This window comes from Podarcis filfolensis (genome assembly GCF_964270895.1).
Source record: "Podarcis filfolensis genome assembly, chromosome: 8".
Taxonomy (NCBI): Eukaryota; Metazoa; Chordata; class Lepidosauria; order Squamata; family Lacertidae; genus Podarcis; species Podarcis filfolensis.
This window is the reverse complement of record NC_139611.1, coordinates 53,329,160-53,336,586: the sequence shown is the minus strand read 5'-3', so window position 1 is coordinate 53,336,586 and position 7,427 is coordinate 53,329,160. Positions and strand designations below refer to the sequence as shown.

The 7,427-nt window shown below is 42.6% G+C and overlaps 1 long non-coding RNA gene across 1 annotated transcript; it reads right to left on the bottom strand.

Annotated features, from left to right (window-relative positions):
• Nucleotides 1–5,023: 5,023 nt before the first annotated feature.
• Nucleotides 5,024–7,115, bottom strand: LOC310767882. Its single transcript, XR_014551089.1, has 2 exons — nt 6,249–7,115; nt 5,024–6,117 (listed from the first exon to the last, which is right to left on the bottom strand). It is a non-coding gene; the product is annotated as an uncharacterized lncRNA (long non-coding RNA).
• Nucleotides 7,116–7,427: the final 312 nt, after the last annotated feature.

Below are 7,427 nucleotides of genomic sequence, written 5' to 3'. Positions count from 1 at the left end.
CCAGCAGTGTGGCACAAGTGAGGAAGAGGAAAACACATACTATTTCACATTAAACCACTGTTCATGTTAACTATAGTTTAATGCAGGGGTAGGGAACCTCATTAAACTATGTTTTAATGCGACATGTACTCATGCATGCTGCTACAATAGGGGAAGACTTACTTCCCCAATTGACACAAAACTCACATTTCCACAGATTCATCCAGTGCTTGGGAGGAACTAGTTCAATTGAACTAGTTCTAAAATCTCTGAACTATGCCTAAAAGTAGTCCCATAATTGATAGGTGAACTAAAGGTGAATTAAGTTCATTTTGGTATATTTTGTCTGATTCTTAGGTCTTTATATTCATTCCCTTCATTAAAATAATGACGTCAGTCTGACAAAGAAAGTTAGAAAGCAAATTGTGGAGGCAATGTTCTAAGACCTATCTGCTGCTATGGCTGGGATCACTTAAGTGACTAAGTAGCTACTAGCCATGATGACTATGCTCTGCCTCAACAGTTGGAGGCAGCAATGCTCCTGAATACCAGGTGCTGGAAACCACAAGAGGGGAGATTGCTATTGTGCTCGAATCCTGCTTGCTGTGAGCACTGGGCACTGTGAGAACAGGATGCTGGATTAGAAGGGCCATTGGTCTGATCCAGCAGGTTCTCCTTATGTTATTAAAACATTTAAACATTGTTGCTAAGCAATTAGAAAAAAGTTACACGAGGTATTTCCTCTATCTTCCCTGCCAAAGAGATTTGCTCTGTTCCAACAGGAGCAGCTTGCAGTGAGAAGTAAGATACAAGAACTAAGAAAATGATGTCACGTGCCTTTAACAGCTGTGTGACTGGAACAGATTAAACAGGGTATGCACTTTCTAGTATGGAAATACAATTATAGGAAAAGCTTTACCTGTTGACATTCTGTCTGTCAGATATCTTATTACTTGTGTAAGACCCCTGATTTACTTTAGGGCCCCATACATCACCAAAGCAGCTTGTAACATTTTGCATGCTGAAATGTTTTTGCTGGTGATGAATTTTGTTTGAACAAAAGAGATAATTTTGATGAGTTTGAACTGAACTAAAACATTCATTTTGATGAACTTGAACTGAACTAATTTGTTTGCTAAAAGAATGATCAGGATCTAGCTCCTTTTAAAAAAGAGGTTTCCAAACACTGGAAATTTCTTTGCCTCTCCAATCCCTCAGCTGCCGCTCATGTTTTTGACATTTAGGTTGCAAAGCCCTCTAGGCAGGGATCTGTCATTTTTGTTTATGTAGATTCCTGGTGCTATATATATATAAATAAACAGCAGCAACAGCCCCCCTGTTTTTCCATAAGAGGGCTAACAATGCAATCCTATACAAACATACTTGAAAGTAAGTCCCACTGAGGTCAGTAGGCCTTACTTTTTTACCTTTTTAGTAGGCCTTACTACCCAGTAAATATGTAGCTGAACTTACTTGGGTGTAAGCCCTGTTGAACTTAATAAGGTAAAGGTAAAGGGACCCGTGACAGTTAAGTCCAGTCGCGAATGACTCTGGGGTTGTGGCGCTCATCTCGCTTTACAGGCTGAGGGAGCTGGCGTTTGTCCGCTCCGCAGACAGCTTTTCCAGGTCATGTGGCCAGCATAACTAAGCCCATTCTGGCGCAACGGAACACCGACACCAGAGCAGCGCACATAAATGCCATTTACCTTCCTGCCAGAGCAGTACCTATTAATCTACTTGCACTTTTTTGGGGTGCTTTCGACCTGCCAGGTTGGCAAGAGCTGGGACCGAGCAACGGGAGCTCACCCCATCACGGGGATTCAAACTGCCAACCTTTTGACCAGCAAGCCCAAGGCTCAGTGGTTTAGACCACAGCGCCACCTGTATCCCATTTGAACTTAAGAGGATCTACTTATAAGAAATATATGGTGAAGGTTGTGCTGTTAGCCAGCATGGTGTAGTGGTTAAGAGCGGTGGACTCGTATTCTGGTGAACCAGGTTTGCTTCCCCGCTCCTCCACAGGCGGGTGACCTTGGGCTAGTCACACTTCTTTGAAGTCTCTCGGCCTCACTCACCTCACACAGTGTTTGTTGTGGGGGAGGAAGGTAAAGGAGATTGTTAGCTGCTTTGAGACTCCTTAAGGGGAGTGAAAGGTGGGATATCAAGTCCAAACTACTATTCTTCTTCTTCTTCTTCTTCTTCTTCTTCTTCTTTTTCTTCTTCTTCGGACTTTTGGACCAATCTAGGTGTTTCGCACAATTCAGGTAAGAAAATGTCTTCTGAAATATAGGGTGCTGTACATTCTCTTGGAGATGCTGATCTCACATGAAAGAAGGCTCTCAAGAATATGGAGCAGAGTTCACACTAAAAACTAGATGGCAGCACCTACCTGCATATGAAAAATTTAATCTGAGCAAATTCCACTGTTGCATTCTTCAGTACTTACGGAAAAAGCTAAAAATTACCAAATGAAAGTGGTAGAAATTCCTGTGAACCTTTTTTTCAATGCAATAATTTAAATTATTTTAAATGCCACCCTGGTGTCAAACATAGGTGGGCAAATCGAGTAGATTTCAGTTGGACTTTATAATTGATATAACTTTTTTAAAATAAAAAAGTCACGATAAGGCTATAATTCTACCTGGTACACTTATCCGGTAGTAAAACCCTATTTGAAGATGATAATATTGCGCTTTAAGTCTGCTGGGGACAGTTATTTTTGCTTAGGAGGCAAATGACTCTGAGGGTGCTTTCCTATAAATGGGCTTTCTTATATTTTAAATGCAGTGTTAGAAATGGCAGCTATTTCAATAAACCAGCAGTGCTAAAATGCTGGATGGTATATCATATGATTTAGTATGATTTGGTATATAGTTGTATGAATGTCTTCCCATTTTCAAGGCCTTGGTTTGATTCATTCAACATGATGTAAGTTAGAGGTCGGCAACCTTATCCAAGGATGGGCTAGTTGACGCTCCGTCTATCAGATGGGCTGGAGTGTGTGTGCTCGCTCACTCTTCCAGGTCGGAGGAGCACCCGTGCGCGTGCGCACATGCCATTTCCGGTGCTCCTCCGACCCAGAAGTGCGCAGGAAATAGTGTGTGTGCATGCGAAGGGGTGCTTCTCCGTCCCACACGCGTGCACACACGTTATTTCCAGTGCACATCCGGGTCAGAGGAGCGCCCATGCACATGCGCGCAGGTGCCATCAACCCAGAAGTCGGTCCCCGCGCCGCGCCAGTAAGAGTGGACGGCGAGGGGCAACAGGGGGTGGCAGGGATTGCCATGGGCCAGTTAGAGAAGCCTTGTGGGCCGCTACCAGCCCATGGGCTTTAGGTTGCCAACCCCTGATGTAAGTCATGAATACCGTTATGAGTTTTGAGTGGTTAAGCTGAATGCCTAATACCTGTGCCCCTTCTAATTCCTGGATCCAGCAGATTCAATTGCTGGAACAGCAAGGACAGCCTGGTAATCAACTCGGAGAAGAGCCATTAAGAAAGACAAAGGGAAGGTAATGGGCCATTAAGAATGCCAAATGGGAGGGCATCTTAATAACTGCTAATGATTGAAGAGCTTTGTGAACTCAACCCATTCCTGAGCTATCTAAGGTCCTCCTTATTTATGTTAGTCACTCAATTATGATGTCTTGCAATATAATCCTATATGCACGCACTGGCTGTCTATATGTTTCTGGGCCAATTCGAAGTGTTGTTTTTAAGCTATAAAACCCTATATGACACTAATTGCAATACCTGACTCACTGCCTCTGCCAACCGAAATGTACCAGGACCTTATGGCCATCATGTGAACATCATCTGAAGTCTTTGTTTGGATTCACCCTCTTGAATGGGCAAGAAAATAGAAGTGCCAACAGGCCCAACAGAATGGGAATGAATGGCTGATGACATGTATGGAATTGGTTGTAACAGACAAGTTGATGGAGCTAGTCAGAAGAAAGGAAGGCCAGGTAGTGCTGATTTTGCCAAAAGATGGAATTGGGGTTTTTTGAGTTATGGAATGCATGCTAAGGAAATAGGAGATGGAAAAGATTTTTGTTTCTATAGTTATGTCAATAATAATAAATGAATAAAACCTAAGTGCACACATAATAAGTATGACTAACTTGATCTGAAATTTATATTTCGTTATACTCTAAACTTTTCATTATTTTTAGGCAAAAGGTTATACATTGCCTTTACCTTTCTATCACACACACATGCACACCATCAAATTTGGATTGTGAGTACCATCTCTTTTGTTAATATACTGCATGACTCATCCAAGCAACTCAGCCCACACAGACTGTAAAGGGCCTCAGTAAATATCGAACATCTTCTACAACAGTATTATCACTCAGCTCCAGATATTTTGCATGCTTTCCTTACTGAGTACTGAAAAGCAGTAGCCTCTGTCATACTACAGATAAGCTGCATAGGCTTGCTCTTTCAAAATAGAAAGAAATACATATGCCTAGTTGAGGCTGTTTTGTGGTATATGGTGACAGTGATAAGGAAAAATCCTTTCCTGCGGGCAACCTGGGAGGCCAATTAATGATCCAGGTTCGGTGTTCAAACAAAAGAGTGTTTATTACGAATTCCAATGCTACGCAGACTGACCTTACAGAATAAGCAAGGAAAATGCTGTGCCATTACTTGTACTTATAACGCATACATTTTCACACTTTTTCAATGGCTTTCCTACATCTTTTACCTTCTTTGATCCTATGACACACACAAAAGGCTTTCGGCTCCTTCCTCTCCTCCCTGCCTGTGGTAGAGATAAACTCATCTCATTCCCGTTTTATTGCTTTATTGTTTCCTTTCAAAAGCTCACTTTTTGCATTAACTTTCACAGACTTGTTCTAATGCTAAGTCCTTTCTTTAACCCTTTCTTTAAAGGCACTGAACTGTTTTCAGTTTCATCTGACCTCAAACAACTGAAAGGTTTAGGGGTGGGGGAGCAAATTTCAGCAAAGAAAATTGATAGGTTGCTTGACTGAATTTTCTATTCACTGCACTTTCATAAAAAATACAGCAAGGCATATGTAGCATTTTTATGTCTATTATTAAATTTATTAGTCATTTTTTGCCACATGCAACACTTGACAGATATCAGACAATGAAAGTTTTGTTATACAAGCCAAATTTAAGATGTTTCTTCTAGGTTTTTTTACAAACAAAAACTTTGAAAATTCTTAAACATTTACAACACGTGAAGCAGCTTTGCCATGGTGTCCTTCAAATGTTTTAGACTACAAATTCCATCAGCCACAGCAAGCAGAGCAGTGGGGTCGTAGTTTGGGGGCTCTCTGATAACTGGAACTGTGTCACTTTACACCACCTCTTTATGATACACTATTAGTGGGAGAAGGGAAGTACTCATCTGTGAATACAGATCAGCTCTTTCTTCACTGTATCCCCCACTGGTTTTGCTCCTGGTGCCAATGTGGTGTAGTGGTTAACAGAGGTAGTCTCCTAATCTGGTGAACCGGGTTTGTGACTCCGCTCCTCCACATGCAGCTGCTGGGTGACCTTGGGCTAGTCACACTTCTTTGAAGTCTCTCAGCCTCACTCACCTCACAGAGTGTTTGTTGTGGGGGAGGAAGGGAAAAGAGAATGGTAGCTGCTTTGAGACACTACTTAGGGTAGTGATAAAGTGGGATATCAAATCCAAACTCCTCCTCTTCTTCTTCAATGGTGTTCCACTGACATCTAGCAGAAATTCAACCAGCATAACTTAAGGATAGGACCGCACTTACTGTTAAGTAGGAACTAAAAGCAAGAACCTATGGGCAATAGCATGGTAACAAAGTGCAGGATCCCTTTATGAAAGCCACACCCGCATCCACTTCTACAATAATCTTATAATTATACAATAATAATAGTTAGGAATGCACTGCCACTATCAATGCAGATCGCCATGTGTTGCCATTCAACTAGATCTAATATTTTCTATGCACATACACAAATTCTATACACAAATGATTTGGAGTGCTGCAATATCTTATTTCAGAGGGATTTAAGTTGTGTTTTCCTTGAAGTTCCATTGCATGCAGCAGAACTTGCACACCTTTTAAAATGAAGCATCTTGTTTTCAGTGTTCCTAAATGCTTAACTTGCGGGAATACAATTTCCCCCTCCTTTTACTCTGATTGGTTCCAATCAGTATAAACAGTGAGAAGACTAATGAGACTCTTATTTTATGCTAATTGGGCAGCTCTTGGATACTAGAGTCAGTGACCCTGCTGCAGAAATATTAACAGGTCTTCACCTCTGCCCATGGCATGGTTTCAGGGGCCAACCAGATAAATTTTAAGAAGTTATAGAGGTTGATTCCACTTATTTCAATAGCTCAGTGCAAAATTTGCTGAAGAGGAATTTTTAAGAGCCCTGTCCTGAGCATGTTTACTTGTCCCCAAGTACAAGCAACCTTAGGGCTTACTCCTGAGTTAATATAATTACAAGTGCACATAAGCAGAGCCAGAATGAGCATCCATCTAGTTCAACATTGTATTCCCCATAGCAGTTGGACAACAAGATGCTACAGGAAGCCCACTGAGCTCAAAGGCAAAAACCTTCTTCCCCAGCTGTTACTCTCCAGCAGTGCTGTGAGCTCTAAATACACTAAAGATGCAGAATCATGTGGGTTTCATCAAATGTGAGATATTAACCATTCCCCACCCCACAAAGGAATATTTGTTGCAAACAAGAGGCAGATTTACTTTCACAAGTATTGTCTATATGGCATGATGGGTCTGCTCTGCTTACACGGTTAGAGGCAGTGAAAGTTCTGAACACCCATTGCTGGAAACTGCAGGAGGGAAGAGTGCTGCTCTTCTACTCAGGTCCTGATTGTGGAGAGCTGGTTGGCCACTGTGAGAACAGGATGCTGGACTAGATAGGCCTTCTTTGGCCTGATACAGCAGGCTCTTCTTATGTTCTTAGGTTAAAGCTACTACCCTTGGTGGCTGTGAGGCAGCAATGCTTCTGAAAACCAGTTGCTGGAAGGGAGGGTGTTGCTGCACTTGGATCTTCCTTCCAGGCTTTTCATTCAGGCACTGTGACAAGATGCTGGACTAGTTAGACCATTGTCTTAATGCAGCAGCCTCTTCTTCCGTTTCTATAAGGCAGGGGAAACTATGGCAATCGTGGCGTTGCTGGACTGAGCAGCAGGGGCTGATGGGAGCTGCTAAACATGTGGAGGGCCACAGATGTTCCCCCACCCACGATGTGCGGTATTGTAGTCACCCCTCTCTGAAGGAACTTGAGCATGATGGAATTCATGGGATGACAGCCCGGCGGGCGGAGGCCAATCGGCGATCGTTAAGCGTTGGACTCCAACTCCCAGCAGCCCCCTCCGCCCCAGCCGTACTCAGGGATTATAGGAGTTGTAGTCCAGAATCCTCAGAGAGGCCTACAGGCCTGCTATGAAAGGTTCCAATATAGCCCG